The 18,175-nt window shown below is 47.7% G+C and overlaps 1 non-coding gene across 1 annotated transcript; it reads right to left on the bottom strand.

Annotated features, from left to right (window-relative positions):
* Positions 1-5,593: 5,593 nt before the first annotated feature.
* On the bottom strand, positions 5,594-5,716 carry LOC144163436 (U5 spliceosomal RNA). Its single transcript, XR_013320938.1, has one exon. It is a non-coding gene; the product is annotated as a U5 spliceosomal RNA (small nuclear RNA).
* Between the last annotated feature and the right edge of the window lie 12,459 nt (positions 5,717-18,175).

An 18,175-nucleotide genomic window follows, 5' to 3' on the forward strand; every position in this document is an offset into this window, starting at 1 on the left:
CCCACGTTCCTCGAGCTGCCCATAAACACACATGAGGTACGGTCTTTTTTCTAGGCCACACCAAAGGTTTCTGGGCTACAAAGACTTCAAAGTAAATGTTCAAAGTTTCTTGTGACTGAAATATATTAAGACAGTAAGAAAGAAAGGTATTTTTGCCCGCTTTCTGGTATAAATCGTTTCAGACACGCTCAAGAGGTAAGCTTGTACTTTTGACTTTCCGTGTCCTACGCACTCTTGGAATGGTCTAGAAAATGTTGGCAAAGAGTGTACCAGCACTAATGGTACTGTAACGCATTACGTGGGGAACTGAAGACTGCTTACGTGTGGGAACACGGATGCACATTTATTTCAAGCTGACGCGGCGACGCTACACAGCCGATGAGGCGCGCCGTAGTGGAGGGCTCCGGATTAATTTTGACCACCCGAGGATCTGTAGCGTACGCCGAAATCTCAAACAGACAGGCGTTTTCGCTTTTCGCCTCCGTCAGAAAAGCGGCCGCCGCGGCTGGGAATCGAACCCGAGTTCTGGAGCTCAGTTTTAAGCTGTGCGACCCTCTATGTTTAATGGTAGCTTCGTCGTTATCGCGTCCCCTTCTGCAGGCTGAACCCCAAAGGTGGGATTGTGCCCTCACATTGCCATCGTCATGGTCATTTTCTCTTCTTTTTCTCCTCGGTTTCCTTATATCTGGTTTCATGAATCCTCATCTAGCCCAGCTCCCCTCGTGCAAGAAGCTCTCGCCCAGTTGGCTGATGACACCGAGCTCCCAAAACATCGGGAGCCCCGCTGCCCAGATGGCTGAGCCAAAAACTCAGTGGTACAATCCCCACAACTTTTGGGCAAAATAAAGTTACTACTACTACAACTACTTTAGGGTATTGGCGCGTGCGCACAGAAGGCGATTGTTTTCTTTTGGGTGCGGAGTACCTTAGGACCGCACAATGTCTGTCCGCGTCCGTGCGCAGAGCATGTACAATGGCAAAAAATCACACAGGCACCGGCAGGATTAGAGCCTGTGTCGGGCAGACCAGACAGAGTTAGCGTCAGTCGTCTTACACATTGGGCTACGACCGTGAGTTAAAATTGGGTTACGACCGTAAGAGTCAAATGGCTTACTCCCTCCCTCGCCTGTAACGGTGCGGAGTAACTTAGGACCTACCACTGTCCGTCCGCGTCCATCCGTGCACACACCACCATCAAGCGAAAATCAGGCGAAATTCGATTTGATCCGTGAGTTGCACTTTCACTTAGGAATAATCAAGGTGCCTCACGGCTCAAATCGAATGACGGTCGTGGCGCAAATCGGATGTCATTTCGAGTACCCGTACTCCGAACCCTCGCCATCATCCACGGAGTCGAGATGCTGCCATTTCTTTTTTGTTCTTCTTCGCCTTTGTAAACCGTATACGTATTCCCTATTAGCGTAAAGTTGATTTACTGATTCTGTAATTAGCATGCTCAGATTACTCCTGTAGGCTTCGGAGACATGTCTCTGGCTCAAGTTTTCAAGCCGAAGGCCACAAGGCAATCACCAGGTCCACAGCTTGCTCGCTAAAGCCAAAGTTCGGCGATAACGCAGGGTTGCGAGATGGGCTGACGCTCCGTAGCATATAATCGTCTCCCATTTTTTTATGAATATCGAGAACCTCGAAAACAACATACAAACAATCAAATCAACATTTATTAAACTGCAATAGCCATGTATCTCCATTAAATCCTATTACGGCATTTAAAACTGACCGAAGTTTTAACGAATATGACCTCAAAGTGAATTAGGCTTGTTTGGCTCCCGATAGAAATATCAAGCTGTTGCAAAGTTAGCCGAATTAAGTTTTAAGTGCGAATGCACTTTATAAGCGACCCTGAATTCCGGTGACCGCCGTCCGTCCACATAGCAACAGCTGCGGGTGCGCGCGCTCCTCGTCTTCCTTGGCAACGCGGGGAGATGGGCGCGCGCTGCCTGGCCGCTGACATGGCACATACCCACGGGATTGGCCAGGAATCTCCTCGTCTTCCTTGGCAACGGGGGGAGATGGGCGCGCCCTGCCTGGCCGCTGACATGGCACATACCCACGTGGGGGATTGGCCAGGAATCGGGCGTGAGAAGGGCTAATGCACCCGCTTAAAGGAGTACTGACACGAAATTTCAAAGCTGAGATCCGCTCTAGCAATCAAGTACAACGACAACACAAATAGGTGTCTGTGCATGGCACATACTCACGTGGGGGATTGGCCAGGAATCGGGCGTGAGAAGGGCTAATGCACCCGCTTAAAGGAGTACTGACACGAAATTTCAAAGCTGAGATCCGCTCTAGCAATCAAGTACAACGACAACACAAATAGGTGTCCGTGAATAAATGCATCTTTCTTTCTTTGTAGTTGTGTGTGTGTGTGTGATCTCTCTTTCGCGAACATTACCGAACCGCGCAAATTCAACTCCTGCATTCGCACTTTCACATTCTTCCCCTCGGGGAAAAGCGGGGAATTTTTTTTTTTTGCAGAATATTTCAGTTTTATGCATTTGATTTTTTCTGTAGTTGTTTAAATTGTATTTTCAGTTAAACCCCGCATTCGCCAGACTTAAACTTCCGTTAGCGATGAACCTGATTTAGTCTGAATCTATTGGATAGCTATAACTGTCTATGGGGCGCGAAAAATTCCGCAACAAGCCCCGGAAGCCAACCTCAGTTGAACTTCTTCGGTTACGACACCCCTACATAGGTTCTTCGCGTTGTTTTTTTATGCTCAACAGGGAAATTTTACACCGGCCGATGTCATGAAAGGCACAGCAGTTCGCGGGGTGACTCGGATGCGGTGTGGGGGCAGCGACCGGAAATCAACTGGCTGGTGTCACATCTGCTTCAAGCATTATGTTGAACTATGACAAGCCGCTTCGATACGCAGAGAGTTTTCATAGGATTCCAGTTTTTTTTCAAAGCTCGGTCGTTGCCTTTTTGCTTTCAGGAAGCATTGTGCTCTGTAACATCTGATTAGAAGCATAGACACACGTTCAACGTCCCCGATGGATAAATAGCAAATTTAATGTTCTAGACGGCTCTCTGCTAGCTGAATCGCCACTCTTACACGTGGTAATCATCAACTTAAGTGTACGAGCACTCTACTGTAAAAACAACGAATCTGGAGGTACGGGAACATATACATGAACAGAAACGACGATGTGTATATGAGCATATTTTATTGATTATGAGGCTCAAAGCGCCGATGCTACACAGGCGACGAGGCGCGCCGTAGTGGAGGGCTTCGTACTCGGATCAATTTTGACCACTTGGGAATCTTTAACGCGCGCCTAAATCTCGAACACACAAACGTTTTCGCTTTTTCGTCTCCATCAGAAAAGCGGCCGCCGCGGTCGGGAATCGAACCCGCGTCCCCGGGCTGAGCAGCACAGCTCTTTTCCACTGAGCCACCACGAATGGGTATATGAGCAGATTTAAAATATAATGAAGGTGACTTCTTTATTCTTTATTGCACAGTCTGGGAGTTCATCTTATGCACACTTTCTATTATATATTCAACGACTCTACTAATACGAAAAACTGAATGTATGCGTCCCTTTGACAATATAGAACCAATTATTCTATTCTATCAATTATTCTATTAACCGGCAAATTATTCTATTTTTGGTTGAAAAAAAAACGTATTTCGCATATCAAACGTTAAGCAATTTTAGTGTACTCACACGTAGTAAATTTACGTCAGAATTAAGTGTTGCACGCTTGACACATGTCATCGCCTTAATAAAAGATGTGGGGGATATTTGACAACCCTCACAGTGCGGTGGTTGGAGGGAATTTTTAAAGAATTTGCCAAATTAACCATTTGTACTGAGCAGTGCTACCGGCTTCCATAAAGAAGAGGCACAAAAACGAGGTCGCAAGTGAAATAACCCCAGAAAATCGACAAAAACGCTAAACACATTTTCTTCCAAACCAAGAGAGCAGCGAATTCCGCGAACAATTACACGGATAGACTGGACGATAGGCAAGCGCTACCTTCGACAATTCTTAGTGGAATTGCGACAAGTCTATTACATTGGCGTTACCCCTTTGGAAACGTAACTGCGCATGTCTGTTACCGCCCATTTAACAACTGGTTTGCACATATAAAGCGTACAGCTTTCACTAAATATTTTTCCACGCTGTAACGATAGAAAGACATGCGCGGCTGCATGGATTTTTCTCTCTAAAGCTGAGCCTCAAAAAAAGGGCGTGGGGAACGATTGATGACGTCCCTTTCACCCTGGTTCTTCTGTTGCCCTCAGTCTTTGCAGAAGCTTCTTTATGTTTGGCTTCTCGCTGCATGACTGTTGTCTTGTTACGGTTAGCACTCAGAATAGCACCTATAAGCTTAAAGGGACAGAAAACCGATTTTTGCCGAGTATATAGTCTCTATCTCAAACGAAAGGGCATCACTTAAAGCACCTCAACGAGAAACGGTTTTGCTGATAACGCCATAGAACTTTTTAAATCGAAATTTTCAGATCTACGAGCCGTATGTGTCCTCACGAAAAATAATGCTGCAACGATGACGTACAGTAGCGCGGCAACAAGATTTTGTCTCTATACGAAATGAAAAACGATATCTAAAAGCTGTGCCCAGCTAAAAAAAGTGTGAATTGCAGGCTTCCTTATTCCTTTATGTGTTTTTTTTTAATTCAACAATCTATTTTGCACGAATGCGCCATCTGTTGGGATAGACGATAGGTAGAATCTAGCTTCACGTTGTGGAGGTTGGCAGTTCGATTCTCCCTGGGCGTGACGTTTTTTTAAATGCAGAGCATTTCAGTAACTCACGATGTCACCCGCGTTGGCGTCCGTAGTCCGCACCGTCGTTGTCCCTACTATATAAAAAAAAAATACTATCCGACGCCCGGTTTCGATCCCTCGACCCTGCGGGCGGAACGCAATGTACATGGTGCTCTACCTACTGCGCCACAAAGCCGACACAGAATGGGACGCTACGAACGCGCCTTATATCGTTGACTCATTCAAATTACTGCTGACGAGCGCTCTCTCGTCAGCAGTTGCCACAAGTGCAACAACGTTAACGTAACGCAAACTACTTAACGTCGTGCGCCCCCGGAAATGCTCTGCATTTGATCGTGTCCCTCGCGAGGGGGATGTTTCACTGCGTCTTCTCTCGGTCGCGGGACCCGTGGCGCCATCTGGCGGAGGCGCGGCACAACTTGTAGCACTTTGAAAAGATGCGGCGCCAGCCAGCTGTGTGTGTGCGTGCCGTACTTGTACAAATGGCGAGTGCATAGGCTGTCCACAGAGCAAAGCATTCGTGCAAGTAAGCCGTTGCAGTCAGTCAGTTAGTTAGTTAACAACTCCGCAAGCATTTGCGTTTCTTGCTTTGTAAACAAAGCGAAACACGCAAGAATGACGAAATTTTCTTTCTTCATGTGCCCCGAGTTAAAATTTTCAGTAACGTACGTGAGGTTGGGTATCCGTACGCGTTGCAGCGGTTGAAGTCCCATTTGGAAGTTGCCATGTGGAACGGGCACAACTGTCGCAACCCCGACGATGAGGGTAGAGTAGTGTCATTTCTGATTTTGGATTTCGAGATTAGGCCTAGCCCAAACGGGCAAGACCTCCCAAAAATTGGCCTATGGGCTCATTGGAATGTCCCTCCCCACGGTAATCTTTAGTAAAAGGCGAAAGATTAATGCGTGGATGTGAGGAGAGACCTGAGCCTGAGCGATGCCTGCATAAACCGTGCTTCACAGGGCGCCCTTCGGCGGCATGTATTCAGAAGCGTCGCTGGTGGTGCAAAGTACAGACAAAATTATGAAAATTATAACCAGTAAGCGCGTAGATCGTGTAAATAGTATGACTAAGAATACGTTTGGGCATAATGTTTTAAATAGACTTTTCAACTGCTACGCTACCTGGAGTTTTAGAATATCGTTACCGTGTTTACGTTACCGTATATCGTGTTACCGGAAGCCGGAGTTTCAGTTACTGCTGAAAATGATAGGACACCTTTTAGCATGCCGCTTGAAGTTTTCGTATTCCCGCACACCGGACGCGGTAATACATGTAGCCACAATTGATGAGTTAGTCTCCAAAGTAAATGACACAAAGCTTTGTTGCTCAGACCTATCCGCTTTTGTTTAAAATAGCTTGAATCTGTTACTTTTAAGTGCAGAACACTTTAGGGGCTCGCCTTGTTGTCGTAGCTCCCTGTTCCTTTTTTTAAGCTGCCGTTCGTGTATTTGGAAACTGAAATAAAATATTTTGGCAGAAAAAACGCCCCTGAATCAGGCAGAATCGTCAAGGCTCCTTTACTGGGTCTGTTTACTGAACGCTGCCGTTGATTCTGGGCATGGAGGCTCACTGAGAGCAACCCAGTGACGGCGGGCGGCGTGTCTTTAAAAAATTCAAAATAATGTTTTAAAATACACATAAATTTTAAACTTATACCAATACTTGTGCTAAAAGGTTTTCAATACGTAAATAAACGTTTCAGCAGTTGCAGTAGCGGCTAGGTTTGCAGGTCATGTGACCGGGACACATACTGTAGTGTCAAGTTTCGACACTACGAACCGCCACCCTTCCGATTTCACGAAGTTTGCTGCCAAATTAAAATTATTTCCGCCAATTTGTTTATAAATTGCTTGTGGTTACCGGACTATATAAAACGCTTGCTTTCATATGAGTTAGAGAACATATACGCGACAAAAATCGTTATTTGTGTTATTATCTTTATTTATGTTGTTTAGAATGGTTTAAGAAAGTGAATATGCCACACATTGCATGACGCATGAAAAAGTAACTTTTTCACTGGGACACAGTATCTGCGACGGTTTGTTCGCTTCTCCGTCTTCGTCTTTTGTCGCGAATTCCACCGGCTTCGTGTCTTCGTAGCGTGCACGCGTTTGTTTTAACTGCGGAACGTTTATTGCTGGCCATATTGTGTGAGGCGTTATCAGAAATTTCGTCATTCTTGCGTGTTTCGCTCTGTTTACAAAGCAAGAAACGCAAATGCTTGTGGAGTTGTTAACTGACTAACTGACTGACTGACTGACTGACTGACTGACTGACTGACTGACTGACTGACTGACTGACTGACTGACTGACTGCAACGGCTTACTTGCACGAATGCTTTGCTCTGTGGACAGCCAATGCACTCGCCATTTGTACAAGTGCGGCACGCACACACACAGATGGCTGGCGCCGCATCTTTTCAAAGTGCTACGAGTTGTGCCGCGCCTCCGCCAGATGGCGCCACGGGTCCCGCGATCGAGAGAAGACGCAGTGAAACATCCCCCTCGAGAGGGGCACGATCAAATGCAGAGCATTTCCGGGGGCGCACGACGTTAAGTAGTTTGCGTTACGTTAATGTTGTTGAACTTGTGGCAACTGCTGACGAGAGAGCGCTCGTCAGCAGTAATTTGAATGAGTCAACGATATAAGGCGCGTTTGTAGCGTCCCATTCTGTGTCGGCTTTGTGGCGCAGTGGGTAGAGCACCATGTACATTGCGTTCCGCCCGCAGGGTCGAGGGATCGAAACCGGGCGCCGGATAGTATTTCTTTTTATATAGTAGGGACAACGACGGTGCGGACTACGGACGTCAACGCGGGTGACATCGTGAGTTGCTGAAATGCTCTGCATTTAAAAAAGCCAGCTGTTAGTTTCGGAAGATGGGCGCTGTCCGGCTTGCCCTGGCCGTTCTTTTTCCTGCCTTTGAACAAAAGCATGATACAGCAATAACTCCACAGTAATCACTTCTGAATTAACTGCGATGAGCCGGAAAGCTGGACCTGAAAGCACTTCGCGCGTCATTGCCTCGGAAAACAGGGGACTCGAGGACTATAACTTCCCGCAGCTGGGAATTCTCATCTGCAAAGTGTTTACCAGGGCAGCTTGAGCCCGACCGCATTATCAGGATACAAAAAGACAAGCACGAGGGCGGAGTTGGCCTAATGCCAAGGAGCCAACTGGCACTCTCCAAAACTAGAAGCACCTGCCTCTCCTCCGTTTAGCCGCACGCTCGCGGAGCAGTGTGGGAAAGCCCGCCGCCGCTAGCGGAGAACGCCGGCAAGGCGGTCGATCGTGAATGCATTACCCGCCGCGGTGGCTCAGTGGCTAAGGCGTTGTGTTGCTGAGCACGAGGTCGCGGGTTCGATTCCCGGCCGCTGCGGCCGCTTTTCTGATGCAGGCGAAAAGCAAAAACTCTCGTGTGTACGAGATTTCGGCGCAAGTTAGAGAACCCCAGGTGGTCAAAATTAATCCGGAACCCTCCACTACGGCGCGCCTCATCACCTGCGTTGCGTCGGCGCGTTAAACCCTACAATCAAATGGAATAGCGTCGTCCTGCAGGGCCGTTTGGGCATGTCTATAACTTGCGACACGTCGACGTCTACCCAGACGGAGGCAAGGGGCAGCTGTATGTGTATACATGCGATTCCCTGGTGACAAAGTCACGGTTAGTTGACGCAGCTTGCAACGTGCGCCTTTTTGTGTGTTACGTGCGGCTCAGTGCTTATGTCCCTCACAACGAACATCCGTAAATGCCGAGAGATTTGTGCAGTACGCCAATTCTTAGTCCAGGTATGTGACACGTATCATGCAGCGGCCGCACCTGAACAATGACAAAAGTATGAATGCCTCGCATACCATAGATAATCAGGCATGGTATAACAAAGAGGCTCTACGACCTCCGCACAACTACAGGTGCGCAAAGCTATGCACAGCTGTGCATTTACAGGCTTGCACTTTCTGCTTTTCGTGTTCGTCGCGACGTCTGTCCGGGCTCGCCAGCCATATCTATGACTCGTATAACTTCATTTGACCTTCACACGTAGAGCGAGATCACGCGGCAACATGTTATGACGTAGTTGAGTTATACATTTTTGGCATTTAGCACCGGTCTATTTGGACACAGAAATGCATAGTTGTATTCGAAGTTTGCGTATGAATCATGGGTTAAATAATTATGTGACTACGTTTACATGTTACTCCGTGCGAAAACATGACATGACAGGAGTGGAGAAGTTGCAGAGAAACAATTTTAACTGGACAGCGCAAACAACAACAACCCTAACAACCGCAATCATAGCTTTCGTCTGCTATCGTAAACCACGCTGGCATTTTCGTGTCACATTACGCTTGTTTGTTGTTCCTGTTTTGACGCTTGCGTATACTCTTAGATGTGCACTCTTCTAAAGCAAAACTTTCTAGCTCTACCAGCCAACGATTCTTTCGTGGCGTGCGGGACAAGAAACTCCCAACGCGGCGGAGGCGGCGGCGGCAGGGGGAAGGGGGGGGGGGGGGGGGGGTTTCACTTACGAAGCACACTGCAGATGGCGCGCTCTTCCCCGGCGTACCCAGCGTTCCCCGCGCGCCGGAGCCTGCTCAGCACGGCGGGCGCCACGGGGTAACGCATTCCGTCGGCTATGTCACCTGCTTCAGTGGCGGTTGTTTTGGGCCTGTTTTGGAACAGCTTCGCGTGAATTGCGTGCTTCCTTCGCACGGCTGGATTAACTTGTTTCGACAGCATGTCCTGGGTAACCCGGCCCCGACGGAATTAAGTGGTCGTACGGCAAAGATACGTTAAGGATCGGTTTTCAGGGCGGGAAAACAAAATGCAGAAACCACATACAGACATCTGGCCGCTAGAGAAACACTACCTTTTGCGCACTACTACCCACGAATGGGACTCCGTTTTCTAAGTTGGTGAATACCAATTCCGTTGTGTTTCAAGAGGTATTACAAAAGGCGAAAGGAGCAACTGGTTCTGATAAATGGGGATTATAAAAGTTCTCTCAGCTTTCTCGCAAATTTCCAACTTACTAAACTAACTAGTTTAATTGCGTATAAATGGGAATCAGCTAAGCTCACATGCCGGATGGTTTCGGTGTCTGCGCTTGTGTCGCGCGGTGGTGTAGCCCCAAGCTAGCACACCAGGATGGCTAGGTTCCGCTGTCTTACCCTTCGAAAGACGCTCCTCTCCGTTTTCTCTCACTTCCGACTCACGGCCGGGCTACAGCGGTGGCGTCCGCCGCTCTAGCCCGGCCGTGGCCGACGCTGCTGCTGCGTTCGGGACGCCGCCCCCTGCGCATTCCAGGTAACGGCTGGCAGAATATCTGATTTCACTCTTTGTCGAGCCACGCGTGTGAATTCAAGTGACGTCGCATGGGCAATTGATGTGGATGTCGTTTAAAGCTGTGCTTTCCAACCACCTTCACAGCGTGGATTGGAGCAAATTTTTTTACGTCCACTGCAGTCGACTAATTCCAGCGCTGCCGCATTTTCCTGACTCCGTGCGGTGCAGATATCAGTGTTTACAGAACTATGAACGATGGTAGTTGGTACAGCAGGACGTTGGCTAAAACAAACAAAACTGCACCGTACAGAAAAAGACTGCGTGTGAAACAAATTTAGGCTTCACTTATGGCAGGGTAATGAGCAAAATATTGATCATTAAGATTGCAAGAGGCGCGCCAGCTGCTTCCCAGTAACGGAGGGTACTACGACCGGGACGGAAAGATGCGGTGGGACTAGTTTCGTATCTGGAGAACCAGCTAGGTTGCAGACGCACAACTCACTAAAACACCTGCACTTTTCGGGCCCCGGCTACTCCCTCACGAATGAGTGAAATTTCCCAGAAAATGGAGCAGGAATGCCCCTTGAAACTTGAATTTTCCGTCTTGCACCTGTGGGACAATGCAAGCTAGACAAGTGCAAGGCACCGGAACGTAAAATGAATTAGTAATAATGTTACATGAAGTGGGACACCAACTTTGGATTAGCCAGTACATTACGCGACGAAAAAAAAAACTTTGCTAAAAAGTTGTTGATTTTTCTGCCATAGGAACCAGTAGAAAATGAAAGTGACATGTGCAGCGAAATCTGCAGCTGAGCATGATTTGGGGGTCGGCAGCTGTCTTGTGGGTGTGCCTGGCAAGTGTCATCCTGCTGGCGGGTCGCTTCGGCAAAGGTGTACTGGCGTCACTTCCGTGAGGGATATGGCGTCAGTGAAATTTTGCGGTACCGCGACATAAAACACTCTCGTGTTAAAATATAAAACCCGAAAACGAACAACCCTAAGTATAACGTCTTCTTTAGCACTAAAGGTTGCTGTTCCGCAAGAAGAACCTGTGTGCAGGGGTGCACCCTTTACAGGCCGCTTGCTTCCTTGTACTGGCGTCACTTCCGAGACGGATAAGACGTCAGCGAAATCTTTCTGTGTCCGGGAATAAAACACTTTCGTGTTAAAAAAAGGAGCAGAGATTAGGCGCTGCAACGAAAAACTTCACCATTCTTTCCCAAAGAAAGCTGAGAGAACGAAAGCTTTCTCACATCAAAACTGCGTCGAAAGCGCGTCAAAAAAACCTTCGCTAAAAGTGCGTCAAAAACCTTAGCTCTAAGTGCGCCCAGTCGATCTCCAGACCTTCAAAGACCCAAGTCGCAAACGGAGAACAAACCCATGCGACGATTCCTTGCGCACTAAGTAAATGCATCTATACGAACGACCTTAATGTATACAGATACGTGGTTTATGAGATAAATTTGTCATTGTACTCCTTGTTCATGATCGATGCGTGTATAGTTTCATCTAGAACCGCTCGTTGTTCGCGATTTTCAAGTAACCGTTTTGACACAATGTAAGACCGGTTTCATGCACGCGCCGTGTGTCCGGAGATCTTATCAGAGCTTTTCGGTCGACCAACCTGTCTATGAGTAAATGTATTGGTTTATTGACAGGACGCCATGAGTCCCACTAAGAAAGCTTTTGCTTAAAGTCTCACTCGGGGAGCAAAGAAAAGTTGCGCTAAGTTGCGCCGCGAACCTCCGTACTCCGGACGTCTTGGCTGTTTTGCAGATTGTTGCCGCCAGACTGTCGCTAACTCGGAGTTGCAAATAACTCCGCAGAACTAAAGTCCATAATTCAGATCGAACCGGGTCAAACGTGTTCAGCGAATCATTTAACTGAGGCTATAGGCTGTATTCACTGGCGAGGCACTCTTGCAGGCAACCATGTGAGTGCGCTGTCACTGGTTACGTCGGGCTTAGCACGGTTAGCACGGCCGTGCTAAGCACGTGAGGTGTGTTGGATGTTCCAAACTCTACCCCACCCAACGCAAAGTAATGCCTCGACTCCAATGCCAGTGCGATTAATAACCTATCTGTGACACCACCATTGAGAATCGGGTTGAAACGCAGCAGACGACGCACGCCGGTGTTTTTTTTTTTTTCTCTATTTTTTTTCTTTTTTCTTTTTTCTTTCTTTTCTTTGCGGCGTGCGGGCGCAGTGGCACAAGCCACCCCATGTCCGTGACCGTTTCCAGTGTTGTCAAGCGAAGAAATTGACAGCTAAACTTTTCAGTGGATGCCATGTATAGTGGCAGCCACGTGGTGTATAATATATATTGAAGAAACCATGACGCTTAGCCACTGCGATGACGATGAAAGGCATATCTTGGCACAGAAAATGCCTAAGCTGTAGTCTGTTAGCGGAAACAGAGGAACAGGACGGGAGCATCTTTCAGTGCAATCAGTTTGGGTCAGCTTGAGACATCACGGAACTCGCCGTGTGCAGACTGTGAACTGTATTTCGACGTTGCATTTAGGATGGGAAACTTCACCACTGGTTTACGAACTTTTATTGTACGATTTTTCACGCGGTCTAACAAAGGTTGCAATGTGTTGACCAGTTGACGCACTGGGGGGGGGGGGTCACTCTGAAACGCCGGCTCACGGTTGAGATACGAAGAGTCAGTCTTGAAGTTCTCAGGCGAAAAGCACGTGTGTCTAGCGTTGATCAAAGGCCCTTACGGAACATATGAACGAGGTGAGTGATTCTTGTTGATATATCGTTGATAGAAATGGCAAGGGAGAATGGTTTCAGTCGCAATACGTGATTTCAGTGCACCGTCAGACCACACCTCTATGTAGTATTTGACATTTTAAGCCTATGAATGTTCTCATCGTGGGCATGAACGCACAATATGAAATCACTTACTGCAAATATCTCAAAGCGACATATGTATATGCTTCACATCCGCTTGGCAACTCTCGGCGGGATCGCTTGTTTTTGTTTTGTTTTTTGACTCGATACAGGTGCGAAAATAAGAGTGCCGCAATTAGCCCGGACGAACAACCCGACCAACTGCATTTCTGTCTTCCCCCGAGTTCATTGAGCAAGCAGGTGCGTCGCTTACAACCATCACAGGTGCGCACAGCCGTAGACGCAGCGTTGTTGCGGGGATATAAAACAATGAAACAAAAAAATTCACGCATCTCCACGAAGTGAATCATGACGAGTGGGCGGAGCACTGGGATCGTTCTTACCGTAAATCACACGTGGCATTGCCCACTCGCGCATGTAAATGAGTAACAACGAGTATGTGCAGTATATACAATTCCAATCCAATTCCATACCCAGCTTTCTCGCTCAACATTCCGACCTCTGAGGAACCTAGCAAAACCACTTCACGAAAGTGATATTTGGCATAAAGCAAGGAGTCAACGTGAACATCAAAATACTAAAAGAACATTCCAGGATTCTGAATATTTTGTGGGTAATTCTATGTCAAATCTTACTCCCCATGCATTTCTATTGGACAGTTTCCATGGCTCAGGAACCTAGTCGCGCAATGTGCGAGACTTGAAACTGCGCACAAAGCAAGTTTTCTCCCCCAATGTTAGCTGCGCAAAATAACTTTACATTTCGCTGAAGAACTACGGAGTAATCACTGTTGAAAGGACTGCCGTGAGCGGGAAAGTTGCACATGCAATCCGATACAATTCAATTTAATCCAATCCAGTACAATCCAATCCAATGCTCCTCGCACATGCGCAATACTGTGTACACGGATGCCAAGGGCCTCGGACAAAGCGAGGTCCTAAGGTGCTTCGCCCGCAAAAACATTGGTATTCGGAGTTTAAGCATCACGAGTGAGATCCTGTGGGCTGAGATCACTTGCCCTAGCATGTCCTTAGCAATTCTCTGCCATTGGCATTTTGTGCAGAACATAATCATTAACTCTGTGGTAACGCTGAAAGGATCGACTAGGCGTATGTAACCTAGTTGTTAGTAAAGATAGGATGGCACTGAGATAATAAAGGTTGAAAGAATGGCGCGTTTTCGAGACAATTGGGCAAACCTACCTTCAAGCTATCAGCATTGAAAAATTGGCAGAAGGTTTATCTGAGCCAACAATGAAATGTAGTGTGAAAGAAGCGTACATATCTGCTTATCAAATTTTCTCCAACGCCCCAGTGAGGGTGCGTGCTACTCTGTGTGTATGCGTAACACTTTGCCACGCGTCAGAGCACGCATAGAGGATTCACAGTTTAAAATTATTTAAGCAAACCTTCTGGCGTCTTTACCTTGAGAGGAGCGCGACGCAAGAGGAACAACATGAGAGGTGGGCGGGAAAGCGAAGGGAGACATTTACTTGGCAAAAGTCGATAAAGACTATCGTCTTTTGACGACATTTGCAACGGAAGAAGCAGATACGCGGCCAATTTTTTTTTACGGCGAAGCTGTTTAGCGAATCGTAATTTTTCGTGTCCCCGGTAAAAATACCAAAAAATCGCCGAGCGCGCGCACAGGCCGCTCGGCAGTTAACAGAACCAAGAAAACCGAGCGCTCGGGCGCACGTTCATCAAGCCAAGCATGCCTACTTAGGGAGACTGGCAAAGGTTGCCCCTTCACACCCCCCCCCCCCCCCCCAAAAAAAAAAAGGAAAAACTCCAGCGTTAGCCGTAATCGTGGCAACACTTGCCCAGAACGAGACGGACACGTCATAACGTACGCCCCTCGAAGGTGATGTCCAATGATTATCACTTGCAAAAAAATTGAAGAAGCTCACACTTATAGCAACAATGATGGAGTAAATGTCGTTGCGGCAGCAAAGAAGAGAGAGAGTTAAACAACTTTATTGATACTCAGGGATAAGGTGAGGGGGGTGGGGCCGGTCCAGAGGGCCGCCGCAACCGCCAGGGCTCGGGTGGTCACCAAGTCTTGACTCGATGCCTCCGGGCTGCGCAGCGCCTGCTCCCAGAGGGAGGGGGAAGGAAAGGGGGGAAAGGGGTTTGCTGGGAACTCGCACAAAAAATGATAGTGCGTGTCGAGGGTCCCGCACGAGAAGCAAGTCGGCTGCAATCATGGACTTAAACCGTCGCGATGGTCGTGAAGGTTGCGCACAGCTTCGCTACCTTCAAGTCTTACGCGTTAGTATGACCTTCCTTCATTTTTTTTTTGTTTTTTTAAACACTCGTTTTACAGGAACAAAAAAAAATCTAACACGCGGCAAACTACAAGCAAGAAAGACGACCGCTTTAAATATGCAATGTGTCAGCTTTGCATCTAGTTTACTTCCAATTGAAGAAATAGCATGCAGTGCGTCTGTCCTGCCCGATTCGAGTGATTCTGTGCGCGCATGTTACGTGCAACCTTGCCGCAAGTCCCCGTATTTTTACATTTACTATCCGTGTCTGCTAAGCCCAATTCGGCTCTGTGTCTGCGTACTTTCTTCTTCTTTCTGTACACTATATTCCATGGCCTTTGCGCATTGATACTGTGCGTTCCACGAAACCGAAATTCGTTGCCAGTTGAGCGTCCGCACCTGTATATACATACGTCCTTGCGATGCGCCCTTCGAAGCAGCTCACGTGAGCAAAGGGTCAGAGCTTATAATACCCGCCAACTTCCCAACACACCCTCCCAAGTAGATATCGTGAAACAGCGCAAACGCACGTGGTATGGAGAAACATAGGCCCAAAGTCGGAAGAAAGGCAAAGTCCGGATGAGTACGAAGACGAGTACGAAGCTGGCACCGAGCTTAACAGACGCATAAGGCGCGAAGAATGAGAAGACGACGAGGCGAGGCGCCAAGATGGCTGCTTAGAAGACGCCTCTATGTATACATAATGCAAATTTATTTTCTTCCCAAAGTTCTTCCACATACCTCAGTCCGTGTGTGTTCGCGCTAAATTCACGCCAACTCACTACTTTACTCCCGAATAGAACATATTTATAATATACGCGAGGTGAAAACCCGCTGTTGTGCCCTCTCGCATTAATTGACTACATGCCAACTGTCGCAGCTACGCTCGTGTAAATTAATTCTTTTTTTTTCTATTTCTGAAACACGTGCGCTTAAAGGCAGTTAACCTCCTCCCGCACTGTACACGTGATATACGCACCCTCCTTGACCCCAACACGGCTGTAATTAAGAGCGCACTAGGAAAACGATCCAGGGCTCAAAATGTCGTGTGTAAAGTTCACCTCAACCATAACGCATACACGTGCTGACGTCGTGCAGCTCGAGCGCATATCAGGGCTCTAACTTGTACAGCAGGCCCATATAGCATAAACGCGGCGTTGTTTCGGGGCGTAAACCCCTGTCAGGAGCCCCGTTTTATCGCTGCTGCTGTGCGCAATGGCCCGAGTGTTTACCCTAGACAGCTGCGCGAGCGTTAACCCTTATCTAAACAGCGGGTCATTTCGCTAAGCTCCAGGGTACACGAAGGGGAGAGCTTTAAGCACCCTGATAACGGGCAGGGGCGTATATGCGCTCTGGAGGTAAGAAAATTGGCGGTTTCTTTTTTTTTTTTTTTTTTTGTCAGCGACCCACTTTTGAGTACATATCGGAATACTTGAAATGTCTTGTTTCGCGGAACTATTTGCCCTACTTGCGACACCTCCACACAGTGGATGTTGCACCGAATGGGATTTTGAAAATGTTGCAACACTTCGCGCCACTTTACGTGTGATTTGACAGCGCAGGGCTTAAGGTACTTTAGTGGCTAACCACACCAAACCAAGATTCTGCCACTTACTTCACCAATGAGCCGTAATTGCTGAAGAAAAAAGTATCTCCTCACCGTGATATATTACTAAACGTAAATGAAAACCCGCCGCGGTGGCTCAGTGGCTAAGGCGTTGCGCTGCTGAGCACGAGGTCGCGGGTTCGATTCCCGGCCGCGGTGGCCGCTTTTCTGATGGAGGCGAGAAGCAAAAACGCCCGTGTGGACGAGATTTCTGCGCACGTTAAAGGTCCCCACGTGGTCAAAATTAATCCGGAGCACTCCTCTACGGCGCGCCTCATCGTCTGCGTTGCGTCGGCGCGTTAAACCCTGCAATCAATCGTCAAACGTAAATGAAAAGAAAATTCGCATCCGCCGGCAGCACCTACCGCAGGCAGCCATCGTGTGCAGCACTGCAAGCCCTTGGCAGGTTGTTCACCCCAATTTGAGGCGACCCAGATACTGGAAAAGTACCGGCAACACGTACGCGCACGCGCGAAATTTATGAAGCTTCTGTGATCACTGTGAACGGTAATCGCTGCGTCCGCGCCCATTCTGTGGCTCTGCTTCCCACTGCGATTCAATATTTTGACGGATCAGGGGCTTTACGTTGCAGCCAGTTCAGTGCATTTACCTTTTGGTGCCGTGGTCGTCGGTGTATCATCCTTCATCGTGTTCCCATTTTTTAATACTCGTCGTTCTGTTTATTTATTTTATGACGCCGAGTAGAACGTCACGTGTATTTTTCTATTTATTGCCTGCCCGATAAATAAAAGCCAGTCGTTAGTCAGCGCCCGTGTTTGCCTTTTCCGTCGTTCCGACTTCGCGCTGTTTTTCAGTATATTCAAAGAAAATAATTTATCTGTGGTTTAATAATATAGACCAAGGGCCGCTACGCACCGGTGATACCTAGGTGGTTATATTTACAATATGGCGAATCAAGGAAGACAAACGTTGCTTACCCAATTAACTCTATGCTATGATTATACCGACGAAGCAGCTCACGCGTGATGACGGGACACCGATGTCATCGGTGCAGCGATGATAATTATAAAGTTTTTTACGTGCGGTGCCAATATATATGCATCTGCGGTTCTAGTAATATGTTCTAATGTATTTCATTTGGTACTGAGACATTTACGAAAGCCGGTAACGCATTCGGGAGAATAGAAATTGGAGCGCTTTTTTGGGGCACTCGATCGTGTTTCACGATCGCCATCTCGTGAAATTTAGTGCACGAGGAAAGCATTGCGGAACTTCAGTTTCACTTTCACTTCAAGTTTCACTTTCAATTTCACTTTAACACGCGTGGTTCGCGCTGTCTGCTCGCGAGTATGCGACAAACTGTTCGTTTGAATTGGATCCGACCCAGAAGCGAAGGAGCTTCGTCCC

The sequence above is a fragment of the Haemaphysalis longicornis genome, unplaced genomic scaffold (genome assembly GCF_048455015.1).
Source record: "Haemaphysalis longicornis isolate Haplotype H1 unplaced genomic scaffold, Haemaphysalis longicornis Haplotype H1 scaffold_12, whole genome shotgun sequence".
Lineage (NCBI taxonomy): Eukaryota > Metazoa > Arthropoda > Arachnida > Ixodida > Ixodidae > Haemaphysalis > Haemaphysalis longicornis.